Raw genomic sequence first — 21,899 nt, 5'->3', positions numbered from 1 at the left:
ATATCACCTGAAGAGTGGAAAAGAATGAGGTTATTATCGATAAATAAAGGAGAAGGAATTAAAGCGATTTTCTTGCCACATAGAGATTGTCTCCACACCGCAGTTACTGCGGACGACACCGCTTATTTGTGCGGTCTTCGCTTACAGAGGTCAATGATCTTTTCAAATATGGAAAACAATACGCAATGTGATACAATATGAATAAGAGGAGGGACCAGCAGCCTTCTCTTTTATATTAAAAAAAGGAGCGAAAGAGACGGTCAAAATTTCCCTGTGTGCACCTACTAAATGCCCAAGGAGACATGCATGGCACATATGCTGTTCTCTTTGGGGAAGTGAAGAAGAATGAAAATATTTTTTCTAATAACTTAAAATCCCTAAAGTAACATTTAAAGAACATTAGAGCGTGTGGGAAAGACTGTGATTCTACCACATTAAAAAAAAAAAAACATACTTCTAGTGATATATTGACCTAAATCTCTGTCCTCTACCGCAACCAAAACTATAGCTCGGTTTTCAAAAATCATGTGTGCCTTATGTATTTTAGGGGATGAAGCATTTGGTCTGCATGAAAACTTAAAGCAGCTATAAGGAGGAGGACTATTAAGTGTAAAAATGAGAGTATTCAGTTATCGTTAAGTTGAGGAACAAGGTATGTTGAAAGTGCATTTGGAATTTTAAGTAACAAATGGATGTTATTCCATCATCCCTTAACGTATCTATCCCTCTTGTTGTGCATATTGTCAAAGAGAGCTATGTTCCTCATAACTTGTATGAGAATACGGTGGGTTTTATTTTGAAATTCTTTAATACTAAATGGATAAGAGGAGTTTGAACATTTTATGAATGAACGATTGTCCGGCAGCAGATGACATCAGAAACACGTTTGCTGACTTTTTCGTGAATTGGCAATATATCAAAATATGACATTGAGAAAGTAAGTAAACTCTCTCCTATCTAGTAGTGACTGCCTTCATAACTAGACATGTGCATTATCTTATGTACATAGTATTCTTAAAATTATAATAACTGGTCCGCCATTTCTTATCAGAATTTGTCAATGTAAGAGTATAAACATTGCAATAACGATGTGCAGAAAAATTTCTTATTTTAAAAGGGAATTTTAGGTAAACGCATTTCTATCCATGTAAGGTAATTGAAGAATAAAAGCGCATTTCCACACCCAGTTAATTCTAAATGTTCTACCACACCTTGGTGCCTAAAATGCTCGAAACTATGCTTCCAAATTGATTGCAAAACCCTTTTCTTGAAAGTTCCATACGAGTATTGAAATTATTGAAATGATACTTGTATCCCATACATTTTGATTCACTTCAGTCGTGCCCTGTTTTTATTTCCTATCCTCTTTTTTTCACCAGTGTAATTAGTGTTATCTTTCTATTCACAAAATAATGTTGAAAATATTTCAAGTTTTATTATCTTTTGTCCTAGGTAAGGAACAGAAACTTTATAAAAATTTGATTTGAGGTGAAATTTTGCTATAATCTTAATAAATCCGTGTTCTTCAGTATCAATAAAATGGCATCCAATGGAAAATTCTGTAAAAATGTTAGGATTTACATAAGTAATAATGATTCTGAAAAGCAAATACAGATGGAGCCACGTGTCTCCCAAGGACGACAGAGCAAGGTTTTCTGCTTCCTTGATTTCTAAAGTTCTACATTTTGAACCTTCAGACTGTTCTGAGCCATTTATATCATGGGGCTGAGGATGTGAACGTCAAACACAGATATTATATGTAAGTATTCATTTTAAATCTTCGTTGTTGTTGACTATACTTTCATGGTGTTTCGTTCCCATATGCTAAGCATTACATTCCGTGGAATTTATTTGCTGGTGTTACAAATTTGTTCTTTATGCTGACATCGCCGTGTCAAACTATCCATATTCCTTGCTTTTCACACAGTTCCTCATACTAACGGTTGCGAGTTCTCCATGCTTGAAAATGGATTTCATGTCCTTTAAAATTGTACAAATAAATGTTCTCGTATGCATTTTTAAAGTATTTTTTTACTGCTTAACTGGTCTTCTCTGGTCAAGAGTACATACACATGCAAGGCAATACAACTTTAACATATCTATAAAATCTATTTTAATATTTTGAAGCTTTTGATATACCCCGTGAAACTGTATTCTGTAGCAGTCGTTGTAGTGCAAAATTGGGGAAAACTTTTTCACGTAACTCTACTAATTGTTTGTTGGCATCGAGAGGATTTTTGGAAGTGAAACCATGAATATCTTTTAAAACATACGCGTTTCCTTTTGTAGTAACTTAGTGTTTTGAATTCTTCGTAAATGTTTTCGATGTATCTGTGGGTATTTTGGGCTATTGTGAATTTATAGCTTATTTAGATTAGATAAATGTAAATATTAAGGTAATTTTTTTATGTAACTTTTTTTTCCGGTTATTTTTAAATTGTAATTTTGGCTGGTTTTCTACCGCAGTTTTGTGGATTGAAGTAGTCCTAATTTGGCTAAATGTGAATCTATAAATCTGTGCATACGATATTTGGCCGTTGGAGCAGGGTCTTTTTTAGAATACTTAGTGGGAACTCCTCTTTCGATCACTTTCCTTTTACAACTCTTAAAACAAGAACACCTGACGTCAAGCTTGATTGAACAAGGTTTGGGGGTATTAGATTTGCTTTAAAGACCTTTGGGGTCTAGGTTAAAGGTTGGGATCTTAAGAGTAGCCTACAACAGTTTACATATTCTCATTCCATATTCTAATCCATCCTATATATGTATTAATGAATTAAGTAAATACTGCTGTAAAGATATTGGCATTATACGTAGCATCTTTCAATACTTTTGAAGGAAAACTGGTTTTTTTTATTGATTATATTATATCAACACTACATAAATAAATTTTTGGTAGAAACAATGGCTTTATAGCGAATTATCTTCAGAGGAAAAGTTCAATGTCGTCGTCATTTACGGCAATACTCTGTATCTTCATGTTGCAGAGTCTGTAGGTCTTGCAGCTTTGTCCCAATCTTTTGTTATTCTATCTAGTGATTCCTGCAGTAGCACCTCTCAAGTCTTTCATAATTTTTTTTCTAGCTATAGTTTTTTACTTGACCCCATTTATATTCAATGGCGTTGTATTCAGTAATATTGCGGTAGACGAATAGCTCTATGGCCGTACTCTTCTATCTTGTCAATGACATACCGTACACACATTCACTATCAATACACACTTGGTCATTCAATCTTGCTGTTAACCCTCTAGGAAAAAGTAGTCATACGCACCAAAAGGCAAATCGGCCAAAATTTAGGCAATATAAGATTAACAAATAAAACTCCTATGGTAGTAGCCTAATTCCAATCTATACTTCATACCAAAATTAAATATTTGGAAAGTAAAAGGCTCACACTATTAACAAGATACATTTGTTTATCATTTTATGAAATCGTTCATCATCTACTCTGCTGCTTGAGGATTTCGCCTCTTAAAAGGTGCAATACAACGGTTAGCTTCTGGCATTTAAAAGCTTAATCCGCCTTTGGGGATAAACCGATTAGGTTCCTCCCTCAGAGGGTGAGATGTCCAAAGGCACTGGTCCGACGGCACGTTATGGTGGTGATGATCAGACGTTTGTCATTTTACTCACGTTCCGGGGATTGGGGATATATAAGGACAAGATTCAAACTTTTACCAACTTTGTTTTATATATCTAACCATAACACTTGCATTCACTTTGTGCACGTTTTGATAAAAGTAATTATTGTCTTCAGTACTAATTACGTATAACTGCTGCTGCTACAGTTTTCAGTGATAGTAACGAGAAAAAATTAAGTTTTTTAAATCGACTAAGTCAATTAGGTCCTTCCTCGACAAACTTGTTCTAAATTACATATCCTCCAATTTCAAACTAAATTAAAGCATTGCACACATTCATAAACGTTACTCACTCACTCACTCAATTAGTCTTCAAACCGGCTACTGCAAGGTACAATTTTGTTCTTACGGAGGAAAATAACTTTATATGAATACATTAAATCACAACATATTAATGACCATGGTAATCGACTAAACTCAGTATTGTAAGTTTTTTTTTTACTATGGTTACTCGCTAGGGTTCCGTGATTTTTTTTTATACAAATCTGAAGGTCCTTAACTTTGGATTCACAAATGTGAAGGTTTAGTGACTTTGGTTTCACAAATGTGAAGGTTTAGTGACTTTGGTTACACCAATGTAAAGGTTTAGTGACTTTGGTTACCCCAATGTGAAGGTTTGGTGACTTTGGTTACACCAATGTGAAGGTTTGGTGACTTTGGTTACACCATTGTCAAGGTTTGGTGACTTTGGTTACACCAATGTCAAGGTTTGGTGACTTTGGTTACACCAATATCAAGGTTTGGTGACTTTGGTTATACCAATGTCAAGGTTTGGTGACTTTGGTTACACCAATGTCAAGGTTTGGTTACTTGGTTACACCAATGTGAAGTTTTGGTGATTTGAATGTACCAAGGTGAAGTTTTGGTAATTTGAATGTACCAATGTGAAGGTTTGGTGACTTGGTTGCCCCAATGTGAAGGTTTGGTGACTTGGTTGCACCAATGTGAAGGTTTGGTGACTTTGGTTGCACCAATGTGAAGGTTTAGTGACTTTGGTTACACACATGTGAAGGTTTAGTGACTTTGGTTACACATATGTGAAGGTTTAGTGACTTTGGTTACACACATGTGAAGGTTTAGTGACTTTGGTTACACACATGTGAAGGTTTAGTGACTTTGGTTATACACATGTGAAGGTTTAGTGACTTTGGTTACACACATGTGAAGGTTTAGTGACTTTGGTTACACATATGTGAAGGTTTAGTGACTTTGGTTACACACATGTGAAGGTTTAGTGACTTTGGTTACACACATGTGAAGGTTTAGTGACTTTGGTTACACACATGTGAAGGTTTAGTGACTTTCGTTACACAAATGTCAAAGTTGTTACTATGGTTATACAAATGTGAATGTTAAGTGAAATATGTTACACTCTTGTGAAGGTTGTGACTGGTTGCACACTTGTCGAGGTTTAGTGAATTTGGTTACACAAATGTGAAACTTTCATCACGAGGTTACACAACTGTGAGTATGTACTCACTTTGGTTAGAATAATGTGAAAGTTTATTGGATTTGATTACACAAACTATAGTTTAATGAAATTGGTTACACTTGTGAATGTTTGCTGAATTTGGTTACACACCTATGAAGATTTGGTGAATTTGCTTACACACTTTTTGAAGATTTGATGACTTTGGTTATAAGCTTGTGAAAGTTTGGTGAATTTGGTTACACACTTATGAATGTTTGAATTTGGTTACACTTGTGAAGGTTTGGTGAATTTGGTTACACTTGTGAAGGTTTGGTAAATTTGGTTGCACACTTGAGAAGTTTGGTGAATCTGGTTACATACTTAAGGTCTAGTGAATTTGGGAACTCAAATGTGAAGGTTTATTCAATTTTAAACAATTTTGAATGTTTAGTGACTTTGGTTAGAATGTTAATGTTTAGTGAATTTGGTTACACAAAATTTGGTGAATTTAGTTACACAAAATTTGGTGAATTTGGTTACACACTTGTGAAGATTTGGTGAATTTGGTTACACGCTTGTGAAAATTTGGTGAAATTGGTTCTTGGGATTAGGGTATATAAGGACAAGATTCAAACTTTTACCAACTTTGTTTTATATATCTAACCTTAACACTTGCATTCACTTTTGTGGACTTTTGATAAGTCATTATTGTCTTCAGTACTAATTACGTATAACTGCTGCTGCTACAGTTTTCAGTGATAGTAACGAGAAAAAAATAAGTTTTTTAAATCGACTAAGTCAATTAGGTCCTTCCTCGACAAACTTGTTCTAAATTACATATCCTCCAATTTCAAACTAGATTAAAGCATTGCACACATTCATAAACGTTACTCACTCACTCACTCAATTAGCCTTCAAACTGGCTACTGCAAGGTACAATCTTGTTCTAATGGAGGAAAATAACTATATGAATACATTAAATCACATCATATTAATAACAATATGTTAATCGACTAAACTCAGTATTGTAAGTTTTTTTTTACTATGGTTACTCGTTAGGGTTCCGTGAATTTTTTTTATACAAATGTGAAGGTCCTTAACTTTGGATTCACAAATGTGAAGATTTAGTGACTTTGGTTTCACAAATGTGAAGGTTTAGTGACTTTGGTTACACCAATGTGAAGGTTTAGTGACTGGTTACACCAATGTCAAGGTTTAGTGACTTTGGTTACACCAATGTCAAGGTTTGGTGACTTTGGTTACACCAATATCAAGGTTTTGTGACTTTGGTTACACCAATGTCAAGGTTTTGTGACTTTGGTTACACCAATGTCAAGGTTTGGTGAATTTGGTTACACCAATGTGAAGTTTTGGTGATTTGAATGTACCAATGTGAAGTTTTGGTGATTTGAATGTACCAATGTGAAGGTTTGGTGACTTGGTTGCACCAATGTGAAGGTTTGGTGACTTGGTTGCACCAATGTGAAGGTTTGGTGACTTGGTTGCACCAATGTGAAGGTTTGGTGACTTGGTTGTACCAATGTGAAGGTTTAGTGACTTTGGTTACACATATGTGAAGGTTTAGTGACTTTGGTTACACACATGTGAAGGTTTAGTGACTTTGGTTACACACATGTGAAGGTTTAGTGACTTTGGTTACACACATGTGAAGGTTTAGTGACTTTCGTTACACAAATGTCAAAGTTGTTACTATTGTTATACAAATGTGAATGTTAAGTGAAATTGGTTACACTCTTGTGAAGGTTGAGTGACTGGTTGCACACTTGTCGAGGTTTAGTGAATTTGGTTACACAAATGTGAAACATTCATCACTTGAGGTTACACAACTGTGAGTATGTACCCACTTTGGTTAGAATAATGTGAAAGTTTATTGGATTTGATTACACAAACTATAGTTTAATGAAATTGGTTACACTTGTGAATGTTTGCTGAATTTGGTTACACACTTATGAAGATTTGGTGAATTTGCTTACACACTTTGTGAAGATTTGATGACTTTGGTTATACGCTTGTGTAAGTTTGGTGAATTTGGTTACACACTTATGAATGTTTGAATTTGGTTACACTTGTGAAGGTTTGGTGAATTTGGTTACACTTGTGAAGGTTTGGTGAATTTGGTTGCACACTTGAGAAGTTTGGTGAATCTGGTTACATACTTAAGGTCTAGTGAATTTGGGAACTCAAATGTGAAGGTTTATTCAATTTTAAACAATTTTGAATGTTTAGTGACTTTGGTTAGAATGTTAATGTTTAGTGAATTTGGTTACACAAAATTTGGTGAATTTAGTTACACAAAATTTGGTGAATTTGGTTACACACTTGTGAAGATTTGGTGAATTTGGTTACACGCTTGTGAAAATTTGGTGAAATTGGTTACCCACTTGTGAGAGTTTAGAGAATTTAGTTACACTTGTGAAGGTTTGGAGACTCCGGTCAGACGCTCCAGTCACAATTGAGGGTTTAGAGACTCCGTTCACACAAGTGTGCGACAGACTCCAGTCAGGCACTTAAAAGTGTGCGACAGACTCCAGTCAGGCACTTAAAAGTGTGCGACAGACTCCAGTCAGGCACTTAAAAGTGTGCGACAGACTCCAGTCAGGCACTTAAAAGTGTGCGACAGACTCCAGTCAGGCACTTAAAAGTGTGCGACAGACTCCAGTCAGGCACTTAAGTGTGCGAGACACTCCAGTCAGGCACTTAAGTGTGCGAGACACTCCAGTAAGGCACTTAAAAGTGTGCAAGACTCTCCAGTCAGGCACTTGAAAGTGTGCGAGAGACTCCACTCAGGCACTAAGGAGTGTGCGAGAGACTCCAGTCAGGCACTTAGGAGTGTGCGAGAAACTCCAGCCAGGAACTTAGGAGTGTGCGAGAGACTCCAGCCAGGCACTTATTAAGAGTATTCGAGAGACTCCAGCCAGGCTCTTATTAAGAGTGTGCGAGAGATTCCAGCCAGGCACTTGAATGTGCGAGAGAGACTGTCAGGCACGGGAGGGTTCAAAAGACTCCTACAATAGCCATTTTAACACTCATCCACAGTACCAGCTTGACACTAATCACATGGAGACGTCTCTCAGAAGGAAGTACATTAATTTCGAAATTCAGTATAATTTAATCTATTTTGGGAATTGGTCATATTGAAAAAATTTTTTTAGTAAAACTATTTTTTTCTAAAATGAAAGTAAAAAATGTTCCTGAAAAAATAACCATGGAGCTTGTATGCGCAGCATATTACGTACCATTTGCCAGATCATAGTAGCAATGACGTAATGTTCATTTTGCGAACATAGCGAACCTCGGCAGGGCTAAAACCATAAGGAGTGAGGTGTATCGTGGATAATTAATACTTTAATTTCCAGCCACTTACAAGAACTGTGTTTTTCCAGCTGGTTGTCTTGTATATTTCGCATTTCTGTATTCAAATAAATCACAGGTTTTGGGCATTTCTCGACCTAAAACTCCGGTGTCTCACTGGAGTCCAAAAACTTGTAAAATGACTGGTTAGCCCCAATAATCATGGTCAGATAAGCATAAATTATATGATGAGTAGCAAATATAGATGGTTTATGTATTTGGCTAGAAATTAGTGTCATATATTTCCCATTTTTAGCTGTGAATATTATTTTCCTACAAAGGGAAATTGACGTTTCTAGTTTCAACACTTCTTTACCAATTCCATATACAAGGTTATTGTATAAATAACCTAGAATTCTTAAAATGTGAAAACGTTTTCAACAAAAAATATTTCCTGCTTAAACTTAAGTAACACTGTTTTAAGTATTTTAAATCGATTTTTCAAGATGTTTTGCTTTTTTACAACACCACCTTTTTGCTTTTAGGGTTAAAATTTAGTTGAATTTCTTATGATTTATCTTTCCAAGGTATTTGCTTTCCTGGGAAATTTTGATTGCATTTGATTTCTATTGTTTTACGTGATATCTTGCTAGATGCAGAGACTAGTTACTGAAATTAGTAAATTAAGCTTTTTTTATACTGACAAATTTATTGAAGTTTCCACAAAACTAGTGAGGATGAAGTCAAACTTTTTTTTTATAATTTCGTGCAAGAAGCGATTGAAGAGGAATTTGAAATAATGCAATGTCAATGTTTGTGTGCAGTTTATATATATAACATTTGGGATTTATATGCTTTCAATTTTGTGAAAATTATCTCGGCAGCTTAATACACAAGAAGTGTATTGTTTTTTACAAGGTGTTTTAGCCATAGTTTAGTGGGTAAGCAAATTAAGAAATGAATAACTATGGGGATATATGCGGTACTAGTTATAATGGAAATTTAGTATTTCAATAATGCTGTTATTACTTTAAAAACCTTTCTTACTAGACATAAAAAGGATTAGAATATATCTCTGTGGTAATGAATGTCTTGTCTTATAATGGCCGATATATTGGCACATACTAATGAATTTTCTTTTTTCAGATTTCAATGACCATAATGACTGATGTACTGAGCTTGAACGATGAACTCGACGCATATGTTCCAGAGAATGTTTTAAAAGGAAGATTTCATTTGGCTGAAGTTGGGTAAATTAAAGAATATTCTCGTGAAAATTACCACAAATTCAAAATCCTCAATACTGGTAGGTAAATAATACCTTACTTGACCTTTGTTTAGCTTATGGTTATTAAACGATTAAAAATTTTGAGAAAACTCAAATTAAACGTTTAAAAGAATGAAAATTTGGTGTGATTTTAAATTGGGGGGAAGTTATTCCTGGTGATTTTTTTTTCACATTTATAATTTACATGGCTGCAATTTTAATATCAGATGGTACAGTAATAGGGAAATAAAACTGATTTTAAGCGAAGCGAAAAATCTATTTTTTTGGGCGAGATAGCCATGTCGTCCAGATGGAAGTTCCTTTAGGGTAGCTTCCTAGGGTATATTTGACTACAGTGATATTCCCAGAGAATTTTACCTTCAGTTATCAAGAATTCTAACTCCTAGAGCGAATATCCCTAAATAAATCTAAATGGGATATCGCGTAATATCAGAGGACGTATTCTTGAAACGCCACTTAGCTATCTTCGCCCCGAACCGAGTTAACACTTAGAGGGGTCAAAGTGGCAAGAAAACGAAAAACGAGAATGAAAGGAGATCTGTTAATAAGGTACCTCTCCTAACCCGCTTAGAGTGCGTACACAATGCCGCCGACGGCGCCATATCTATTCCTTGTAGCGATACACGAGTTGCTACAGATAAAGTATTATAGGGAGGGGGGGTCCTATAGCCATTTTTTAAATATTAAACTTAGCCGGTGAATATATAATAGCTGACTTCTCCGACGGCTCGACAGAATTCAAAAACTCGCGAGCGATCGCCATGAAGGTAGCGGGTGTGCCCACCAGCGCCGACTATCGGCCAGATACCGCACATACATGTAAACAGCTCCAGTTCTTCTCTGTCGGTTTCATCGACAAGTCGATTCCACTCTCTATTATGACCTCGAGTTTTCTACCGAATCGGTGAAGTACTTGGTTTTGGTTTTATTGCTTTCGCCGTGTTGGATTATTCAATACTATCCTCAAAAGAAATGCTTTTGAAAGGAGAGTAAAAGTGTTTTGCCCTTGCTCTTTTCTCTGTTTTTTTCCATAGTAAAGATGGCCGACCCTTCCCTTAGTGTACGAAAGTGTGTTTTAGGCTTTTAGCAATTATCTTATCACGTTATAAATTGTTGTTGTTAATTATAGATTTTCCTCTATATATTTTATATCTCGCCCGCCTTTATTAGGCCTCTTCGATTAGCTTTCCATTTATACTAAACATCAAGATAAATTTTGTTTTGTTTATATGCGGCCTTACCTACTCCTCCCCTAGTCCGAGAGTAGGCGGTCCTAACTTGGAAACCGAAGTTAAACAACGTTGAGCCCGTTCAACTTTTATTTTCGTTAAGTTTAAATCATTTGCTCTGTAAGAGTTATGAAATGAATATTTTTTAGTAGATATTTTATGAAAGATTTTCTTTGAATAGTCTTCGTGCTGTTTCAAAGATGTACTAACGTTTGGTTTATTTATGCTACACAAACTTTGTGCTCTATCGTTACGATAGAGAGAGAGAGAATCACGGTTTCACTTTGCAGAAAGAGTAAATCGATTTTGACGTTTTGTTCATTCTTCTTTCAAACTGAAGTGTTTTAAATACTAATTTAAAGGAAATTGTTAATTTTCAATTTCTTAGTCCTTTCAGTTTTTTCCTTTGGTCAAATAACCTGTTTATTGACGAAGGGTGAGTGGGCATTTCTCTTCTGTTTGAAATCAAGAGAGAGAGAGAGAGAGAGAGAGAGAGAGAGAGAGAGAGAGACGGAGAGAGAGGAAGAGAGAACGTTCCGATCTTTATTCTCGTCCCAAGCGAGTAACGTTGTTCTCGATTCAGTTTTTTACTCTCGTCCCAAGTCTCTGTACCGGGAGAAAGGATAAAACTTTTTTAGTTTTTATTCTCGTCTCAAGGCACTGTACGGTGAGATTGAAAACGTAGTCTTTAATGAACTAGTGTTTAGTCTCCTCCCCAGTCACTGATCCTTTTAACTTTATATATTTCCGCTTTATTCGATATATATGTTTACTGATTTTTGCTTGTACTAATGTGCTTACATTATTCGACTCATTTCGCAATTATAACCTTTTGATGTAAGGGAGAATTGCGTGCTTCAGGTAGAAATCAGTTTTATTCATGCCTAATGTGAAATTATTAAAAAATACGATATCAGTGAAGTGCAAAAACAGAAAATCGTAGTGATAAAGTGATAATTGCAGTGTTTTTTTTAGTGTTGCGACCGAGGGTTCGTCTGTTCGTGCTTGTCGTTCACCTAGTCCGAGACCTCTTTCAGGCTCCCATGCTACCAGGGAGAAGTAATGTCGTAGGACTTATAGGGACGAGAGGCTTTAACCAACGAACAAACGTTCCCTCTATGGTATCGGGCGTGTCTAGCAAGATCGCCCCTACCATAAGACGAGCGAGGCTGTTTTTCTCCTCGTCATCCGAAGACTTCTTGCAAAAGAAACCTTGGAGCAAAGTTTCTAGACCCTTAAAGCGGAAGTCGGTCCCTTCAGGACAGGTCCAGCGTCCTGGCTGTAGCCATGGGGACAGCTCTGACCCTTTGCAGTCGTCGGAAGACGGTTCGCCTATTAACGCAAGCTTAACACGGGGTCCGAGGGTCGCGGTAAAGGCAATGTTTTGCCAACACAGACGTTACCGTCGTCTCGGCCCGTTCCGACTCCCGTTGATCCTAAATGGGTTGTCCTGCAGGACATGCAGACTAAGCTTGCCTCCCTTATGGAGAAGTATGACGTTGAGCAGGTTCACGATGAACCTTCGCTTTCGAGTCGCCGTTACACTAAACGAGAGACTGGCCGTCAGCCGCCTAAATGAGCATTTACTCGTCCTTTTGACGTTATGAAACGTGATGTCGGTAGTTTGTCACGTCAGTCACGTGACTTGGATCCTCACTCGCTGCAGTCCCGTGTTGACTTTCAGCCGCTGCCGCAGCCTCGTGTTGACGTTCAGCCGCTGCCGCAGTCTCGTGTTGACGTTCAGGACGTTCGCCAACCAGCTCAGTTGTCTTGTTTTGACGTTGAACGTCAAGCACCGCAGTCAAGAGTTGTTTTAACTGCTCTATATAGGCTGCTAGGCAGTCAAGGCAGACTCGACTTGACGTCGAGCGTCCTCCCGCACCTGTTGTTGTTGCTGGTCAGTCCTTTAAGCAGTTACATGACGTAGCGTCCTTGACTGCTACTGATGCTCCTTTGCGTGTGGACTCTGCTTGTCAAGCATTGCCACCACGGCAGGTCTCTCCCTTGCTTGAGACTCGGCAATTGTCGGACGAGGTTCCTTCAGATGAGGAAGTTGCTGATCCCCCTCCTACTGATATTCCCTTGGGGACTTTGTCAGACGGAGAGGAGCCTAAAGCTGCTCAGCCCTCTATGGACTTTAAATAGATCATGCTGATTTTTAAGGATCTTTGTCCGGACCATTTTGTAACTGCTGCTCCTCGTTCGCCTAAACGTCAGAGTTTACACTAGGCCTATCTACTTCGAAGCCGTTGTTTTCTAAGCTAGTGCTCTCTCGCTCTTCTAAGAGAGCTTTACGTTTGCTAGGCGACTGGTTGATCACCAGGAGGAGTTTGGGGGAGACAGCCTTTGCTTTCCCTCCTTTTAAACTGGCTTATAGAGCGAGCGTCTGGTATGACACGGGAGAAGTTCTCTGCTTGGGAGTTCCTGCCTCTGCCCAGGGAGACTTCTCAAGCCTCATAGACTCTCTCCGTCGCCTGGCCATGAGACGCTTCAAGATTTTATGGTCGGCTTCATAGCTAGACCATCTGTTAGCTTATTTTTTTTTTTTTTTTTTTTTTTTTCTCTCGAGCGTTTGAAGTTTTGCTGTACAATTATGAGTTTAGAGAATTAAGTTACACAGTTGTGAAGGTTTGGAGTTTCCGGTCACACTCCAGTCACACTTGAAGGTTTAGACTCCGTTCACACACTTGAGTGCTTAAACTCCAGTCAGGCACTTAAGAGTGTACTTAAACTCCAGTCAGGCACTTAAGAGTGTACTTAAACTCCAGTCAGGCACTTAAGAGTGTACTTAAACTCCAGTCAGGCACTTAAGAGTGTACTTAAACTCCAGTCAGGCACTTAAGAGTGTACTTAAACTCCAGTCAGGCACTTAAGAGTGTGCTTAAACTCCAGTCAGGCACTTAAGAGTGTGCTTAAACTCCAGTCAGGCACTTGAGAGTGTGCTTAAATTCCAGTCAGGCACTTGAGAGTGTGCTTAAATTCCAGTCAGGCACTTGAGTGTGCTTAAATTCCAGTCAGGCACTTGCGCGTGCTTAAATTCCAGTCAGGCACTTGCGCGTGCTTAAACTCCAGTCAGGCACTTGAGCGTGTGCTTAAACTCCAGTCAGGCACTTAAGCGTGTGCTTAAACTCCAGTCAGGCACTTAAGCGTGTGCTTAAACTCCAGTCAGGCACTTAAGAGTGTGCGAGAGACTCCAGTCAGGCACTTAAGAGTGTGCGAGAGAGACTCCTACAGTAGCCATTTTTCCACTCTCCTCCACAGTACCAGCTTGACTATAATCACATGGAGACGTCTCTCAGAAGGAAGTACATTCATTTCGAAATTCAGTGTAATTTAATCAATTTTGGTAATTGGTTATATTGATTTGTCTCACACTTAACCTGTATAACTTAATTCAGCCGATCACATCTGTGTCGGCTCCTAACAGATATAACTAATTAGGTGACTAATTATCTTACCCTCATTAATTGTGACCAACCGACAATTGGACCAAAAAGTCTCATTAAGATTGAGTTAATAAAATTAAGGAAATCTCGATAAAGAATGAAACTAAAGCACAATACCTGCAGACTTTTTGGAACGAACGGTCGTCAAAATCTTTAGCCCTGACGGCTTTAACTGTTTAACAGGTAACTGCTTGTCAATTAGAAAATGACAGTTGGTCACGTGGTCCTCTATCCCTCCCCCACCAATGGTGGGGGGGTATCCCTCCACCAACCGGTTATTGAGCCATTCTTTATTCATCTGTTGTCACAGAAGCACGTTTGTGCTTTCGCTCCAACACTCTGATATAATTGAATTCTTTTTGGTTTTGTTAACGACTACACCTTGGTTTTGTCGTCTTCAAGTGATTTTGGTTCCTTTGATGGTGTTAGTGATTTATGAATATGCCATCTGACTCTGAGACTCGACGCTCCTGCACTAATTGTTCGACTAGGATAAGTAGAAAGTTTGCCTTTGATACTCATTCTCTTTGTCAATCATGTAGGGGTATTAAGTTTGACATTAATGTTACTTGTAACGAGTGTAAGGGTTGGTCTAAAGAAGACCGTAAGTTATATGTTAAGCATATGGATTCTTTAGCCAAGAAACGTAGTAGTTATAAGTCGAGTAAGACCACGAAGAGTGGCCTACCGGAGGACGAGATTAGGTCTTCTCCTTCCCAGGAGATTAGTTCAGCCTTAGGGGAGGGGGTAGATCCTCCGGTGGACAATGTCCCTGTAGGAGGGGCTAGTAGTTTTAGCTCCTTGGTAGATGTTGCCCGGTCCGTTTCTCCTGCTACAACGGTTACCGCCGAGTGTTCTAATGCTTTTATAAGTTGTCTTGAGAAAGTGCAAGCTATTTGGGAGGCTAAGTTCTCAAAGGTGAGTGAGGACATTTCCTCTTTAGTGAATTGCTTTAATGCTTTAAATGTTCCTGTATTGCCTTCCAGCTCTGCACCTGCCCTTGGTTCGCCAGTCGCTGAGGCGAGCGGACACCGTGAGGTGATCCCCTCCCCAAAGCAGGGCAGGTCGCAGGTCCAGTTCGCCATCACCCCTGATGGGTGTATGAGCAACTTGGACGAAGAAACCCCATCGCTACTTCGTTCTCCCCATCGTCAGCGAGGGAGCACCCCTACACCGTCGCAAGCTCCTTTATCTTCAGACCCAGGGAGGTCAAGATTTCGTTCTCCTAATTGTCGACGAGGGAGCTCCCCTGCGCCTTCGCAGGACCATGAACCTTCAGATCCAGTGAAGTCTTCTCCGCATTCCAGTCGCAGGAAATATTCTCATAGAAGCTCGTCTCACAGTAGGAGGCATACCTCTCTTCAGTCCAACTCAAGCATGTCTCCTGAGGGTAGATCCACATCGAGACCCTATCATAGAGACCTATCTCGTCACTCTTCAAGCCGCACACCCGGACTTTCATCCCTCAGGTCCCTGAGGGACTCCAGTGTTTCCTCTGACCGAAGATCCAGAAGCCAGTCTTCAAGGAGAAGCAACCGGAGTTGGTCCCATCATTCCCCAGACCACCTTTCTCCTTATTCCAGGTCTCATTGGAAGGACCAGAGACCTAGCCGTTCATCTGTTAGATCCTACCATAGATCTCCTTCCAAACATTCTCGTCGGTCCTTATCCAGTAGTACTGGGAGACGTCTCTCCCCAAGCCATTCCCCTTCCAGGAGTAGACATCTTTCGTCTACCAGAAGCCCCAGATCTTCGCAACGTTCTCAGCCAAGGACCCGGCATGATCACAGGTCTCCTTCTACAGGTTCCTCACTCAATGATGGAGATGCTGAATTCTCCAGGAGACTTTGGGCAGCAGCGGAGAAATTTAGAATTCTTCAGGATGACGAGATGGATGACACAGCTCTTGAAACTTTGATCCCTAATTCCTTCAGGGAATTGATGAGTCTTTCCGAGAATGCCTTCCCAGAGAGTGTTCGTCAAGTGAAGGAGGTTCCTACTTCCTCTAAGCCCCCCCTGAATCGTTTTGTTCAGGGTCTAGAGAAGCAGAAGTTTGACAGATTACCCAAATGGACCCCTTCAGAACCCTTAGAATTAGCTCGCCAGGGAGTCAGGAAACGAGCAAAGGAAAGATGTCAGGCTGGACCCATTCCATACCCCACCATTGCTCTAGGCAAGACCAAGAGATACCTGCAGCTGGAAGAAGAGTCTTACGGTCCAGCTCCCACCCCTCTCAACCCCTCCTTTGAGGACGTGTTACCCTCACGAGTGAAGGGTGAACGTGCCTTGGTTGGTATCTCTGTGGAAGAGTGCAAGAGACTGGAAGCCTCCACTAGAAGAATACAGGAGATTGGGAACATGCTGGCCTGGCTGTGGTATGTTTTGACAGCTTTTCTGAAGGAACCTTCTTTCCTCACAACGCATCGACCTCTCTACCTCCAGATAGCCAGGTCTATTGGGCGCTTCCTTGAGGACCAGATGAAAGAGACTACTTTCCACGAGGCTTACCTGACTGGTAAAAGAAGGGACCATTATCTCAGCAGGGCCCCTGCTTCTCTCTCCATACGTCATAAAGATCTACTAAGGGAATCCCAGATGTTTGGACATCACCTTTTTGAACCTGCTATTCTGGAGTATGTTCTCTCTCGGGCCCAACTGTCTTCCAAGAAGGAAGGAAGATATGTTAAATGACTTGTTAAAGAGTTCACTTTCATTTAAGCCGCAACAGAAACAGCCCTACCCTCAGAGGGATTCGGGCAAACGCCCTATTCCTCAGCAAGGAGGTCGAGGAAATGATAATAGATATGGGAAGAAGCAGAAGTCCACAGTTGCTGCTTCATCAAATTTCCAAGCCAGGAAACAGGACAAGAAGAAGGACTTTAGGTCCTCACAGAACCCTGTCCCAAAGGGTTTTCAGAAATAGGGGCCAGTTCCTTCACACGAACACGTACAAGTGGGTTGCTGCTTACAACATCATTGGCAGGCTTGGGAGGCCCTGAATTCGGACCCTTGGGTGACCATCGTACTAAGGGATGGGTACAGGATACCTCTCAAGTCTCAACCACCCTTGACCAGTCATTCGCCACCATCCATCAGTTACTCCGGCAGGTCCGTAAAGCAACAAGCGCTCAGGGAGGAGATGCTTCAGCTGAAGTACAAAGGGGCCATAGAGCTAGCCCCGCCCAACTCCTGGAGTTTTCACAGCCACATGTTTGTGGTGACGAAAGCTTCAGGAGGGTGGAGACCCATCATCGATCTCTCTATCCTCAACTCCTTCGTAGAGATTACGAAGTTCAAGATGGAGACTCCGAAGACTGTTCTTCTAGCTATAAGGGAAGAGGACTGGTTCTTTACCATCGACCTCCAGGATGCTTATCTCCAAGTCCCAATTCATCAGGACTCTCGCCATCTTCTGCGCTTCCGCTGGGGAGAGGAGACTTGGCAGTTCAAGTGTGTCTGCTTCGGACTGGCAACGGCTCCTCAGGTCTTCACCAGGATCATGGCCCCAGTTGCAGCCAAATTCCACCGGATGGGTATTCGGATGTGCCGCTATCTGGACGACTGGCTCTTCCTATCTCCTTCCCTTCAGGAAGCTCTTCGTGTGAAGGAATTGGTCCTGGATCTTTGCAGGACTCTGGGAATAAAGATAAACTACAAGAAGTCTGCTCTCACACCATCTCAACAGACGACTTATTTGGGAATGAAGATTGTATCTCCTCTCTTAAGGGTCTTCCCGTCTCAAGAGAGGAAAGACAACCTCAGGAGAATTATAGAGGAGTTCTTGTTACTTCCGACCCCAAGAGTTTCTCTATGGATGAGCCTTCTAGGCCACCTTGCTTCTCTCACGTTACTAGTTCCCAACGGAAGACGCCGTATGAGGATCTTCAATTCACATCGAGACAACATTGGGACTGGCAGGACAACACCAAACAAATTCAGTGGACAGCACGCAGTCAGGAGGATCTTCTTTGGTGGTCCCAGGAGATAAACTTGAATGCAGGACTGTCTCTCAAAGTCCTCGAACCTACGCTTGTTCTGCATACAGACGCTTCAGACATAGGATGGGGAGCTTCTCTAGAGCAGGAGAGCATTGCTCGTTTATGGACTCCTTCCCAGATCTCCAGGTCCATAAACTGGAGAGAACTCAAGGCAATCAGGGAGGCTCTTCTCCATTTCACTCCTGTGTACATCCGAAGTAGTCGCAGTGTATGCAGACAACTCCACCGCGATCTCCTATTTGAAGAAGGAAGGAGGAACAAAGTCCCAACCTCTCGACCTTCTCGCTCAGGAGATCCTCCAGTGGGCAGAGGATCACAACGTTATTCTCCGACCTCAATTCATTCCGGGAAAGAAGAATGTCATTGCGGATGCTCTGAGCAGGGGGGACCAGGTGCTAGGTTCCGAATGGACTCTTTTGTCAGGAGGTAGTAGATCGCCTTGTTCACCTTTGGCCAGCAAACATAGACCTGTTTGCAACTGCTTTAAATTTCTGTCTTCCAGCATATTTCAGCCCTCAGACAGATCCTCAATCTGCAGGGGTCGACGCTATGCTTCAAGACTGGAGGGACCTTCAGACTTACGCCTTTCCACCATTAGGGATGATAGACCAGGTCTTACACAAATTTCAGTCATCGCAGAGGTGCACAATGACCCTGGTAGCCCCGTTCTGGCCTCAGAAAGAATGGTTTGCAAGACTCCTAGAACTTTCCATAGACATTCCAAGGAGGTTGCCTGTCAGGTACGACCTCTTACGCCAACCTCACTTCCACAGGTTCCACCTTCGACCGTCCTCGTTACTTCTAACCGCCTGGAGACTGTCAAGCGTATCGCTAGAGCGAGGGGAGTATCTTCAGCAGTGGCTGAACAGCTCACCAAGGCACGAAGACACTCTACCAATTTGAACTACCAGCGTAAGTGGGTAGTTTATAGAGGTTGGTGTAAGAGGAACCGCCACACCTCTTCTAGACCTACAGTTCCAAAGATTGCGGATTTCCTTCTTTATCTACAGAAGGAGAGAAAGCTTTCAGTGTCGGCCGTTAAAGCTTATAAGTCGGCACTAGCCTCTGTGTTTAGGCTGTCTTTTGGTGAGGTTTTTGAGGACCCTATTCTTTCTGACCTGATCAGATCTTTTGAGATTGAGGTTCCCAAGATTTCCATTAGTCCTCCCATGTGGGACTTGAATGTGGTTCTCAAACTTCTAGCTGGGGCTCCCTTTGAACCTCTCAGGTTAGCTTCTCTACAAGACTTGACTACCAAGACACTTTTCTTGGTTACTTTAGCTACAGCCAAGAGACTGGGAGAGATACAAGCCATCTCTGCTTCTGTAGGAACAAGAGGAAAGGACATGGTCCTTACGTACCTTCCAGAATTCAGAGCCAAGACGGAATCAGAGTCCAACCCTCTTCCTAGAGTTTCTTCTTTCCTCTTTAAGTGAAACTATTGGGCATCTGGAAGAGGAGAGACTGTACTGCCCAGTGAGAACCTTACGCTATTATCTAGCCAGAACCAAGGCTATTCCTCACAGACCCCGGGCTCTCTTCGTCTCCCCTAAACTACAGTCGAAGGCCATGACGAAAAATGCTGTTTCTTTCTTTATCAGGAGACTCATAGCAAAGGCTTCTCCCCAATCTTTATCAGGCGGTGCGTCCAAGAAGGGAAGAGGTACCCACAGTCTGAGGGGTTATTCCACGTCTCTTTCTTTTTGGAAGAACTCTTCATTGAAGTCCGTCCTGAATGCTGCTCTATGGAAAGGGAATACAGTTTTTGCTTCCCACTACCTTAAGGACGTGGAGTTGGTGTATGACAACATACGATCTCTCGGTCCAATTGTCGCAGCTGGAGAAATTGTTGGTTAACATCTACTTGGCCTTTTACCCTAAATACTTAGTGTATGTAAGGAAGAATGTAAGGCATGAATGAGATGGGATATGAATAAGGGCTCACTCCGTGCGAATGAAAACCTCGCGTAGGCAGGTTTGTATAAATGCATGAGAGGAAGTAAGGTAGTGACGGCCCATCGGGGGCCTACACCTACCTTACTTCAGAGACATATGACTAAACTAACGGACTTAACCGACGTATGCAAGTTGTTGATACAAGGTTAGGAACTTAGTTTAGAATAGGGTAGTTAGTCGACTAGGCGTTAAGACTGACCCAGCCATGACTAAACTTGACTGTTGGGGATCCAGTTCACTACAACACATGGAGATGTCCTATATCAGTCAAGGTAACTACTCTGAGGTCCTCTCAGGTCTGTTTGTATTCTTTAAAGATTACTTAATTATATCAGCTGTTTATATTTCTACTTATGCCCTCCATCCAGGATAAATGCTGGTAATCGGCTGAATTAAGTTATACAGGTTAAGTGTGAGACAAATGAATTTTTAAATTTAAAATTAATTTTCGAACACTTACCTGTATAACTTAATGGAAGACCCTTCCCACCTCCCCACATTATCATAAGCAGCTTTACGACAACATATTCTTAAAGAATGGCTCAATAACCGGTTGGTGGAGGGATACCCCCCCACCATTGGTGGGGGAGGGATAGAGGACCACGTGACCAACTGTCAATTTTCTAATTGACAAGCAGTTACCTGTTAAACAGTTAAAGCCGTCAGGGCTAAAGATTTTGACGACCGTTCGTTCCAAAAAGTCTGCAGGTATTGTGCTTTAGTTTCATTCTTTATCGAGATTTCCTTAATTTTATTAACTCAATCTTAATGAGACTTTTTGGTCCAATTGTCGGTTGGTCACAATCAATGAGGGTAAGATAATTAGTCACCTAATTAGTTATATCTGTTTGGAGCCGACACAGATGTGATCGGCTGAATTAAGTTATACAGGTAAGTGTTCGAAAATTAATTTTAAATTTAAAAATTCATTTTTTTTTTTTTTATTATAACTATTGTTGCTAATATGAAAGTAAAAAACATCCCTGAAATAATAACCCCTGGGGCTTGCATGCGCAGCACATTATGTACCATTTGCCAGATCATAGTAGAAATGACGTAATGTTCATTTTGCCAACGTAGCGAACCTCGGCGGAGCAAAAACCATTAGGAGTGAGGTATATCATGGATAATTAATACTTAAATTTCCAGCCTCTTACAAGAACTGTGTATTTTTCTAACTGGTTATCTTATTTATTTTGTATTTCTGTATTCATTTACATCACTTGTTTTGGGCATTTCTCCACTCAAAAGTCTGGTTTTCCACTGCGAGTCCAAAAACTTGTAAAAGACTGGTTTGCCCCAATAATCATTGTCAGAAATGCATAAAATAAATGATAATGAGTAGCAAATATATATGGTTCATGTATTTGGTTAGAAATTAGTCATATATTTCCTATTTCCCCTTTTGAGCTGTGAATATTATTTTTCTACCAAAGGAAATTGACGTTTCTAGTTTCAACATTTCTTTACCACTTGGGTATATGTGACTACGGTGATATTCCCAGAGAATTTAACTCAAGGTACCCAGAATTCTAACTCTTGGAGCAAATATCCCTCATTAAATGAACCAGGGATATCGAGTAATATCAGAGGACGTATTCTTGACACGCCACATA

General features: G+C 40.5%; 1 long non-coding RNA gene across 1 annotated transcript in view; it reads left to right on the top strand.

Moving 5' to 3' along the window:
• The first annotated feature begins 1,723 nt into the window (after nt 1-1,723).
• Nucleotides 1,724-21,899, top strand: part of LOC137642647 (uncharacterized) — a 35,349-nt gene continuing 15,173 nt past the window's right edge. Inside the window, exons 1-2 of the long non-coding RNA XR_011044829.1 lie at nt 1,724-1,759; nt 9,513-9,672. This is a non-coding gene — a long non-coding RNA (uncharacterized lncRNA). The remainder of the gene's footprint in view (nt 1,760-9,512; nt 9,673-21,899) is intronic.

This window comes from Palaemon carinicauda, chromosome 6 (genome assembly GCF_036898095.1).
Source record: "Palaemon carinicauda isolate YSFRI2023 chromosome 6, ASM3689809v2, whole genome shotgun sequence".
NCBI classification, from domain to species: Eukaryota; Metazoa; Arthropoda; class Malacostraca; order Decapoda; family Palaemonidae; genus Palaemon; species Palaemon carinicauda.
This window is presented reverse-complemented; position numbering and strand designations above follow the sequence as displayed.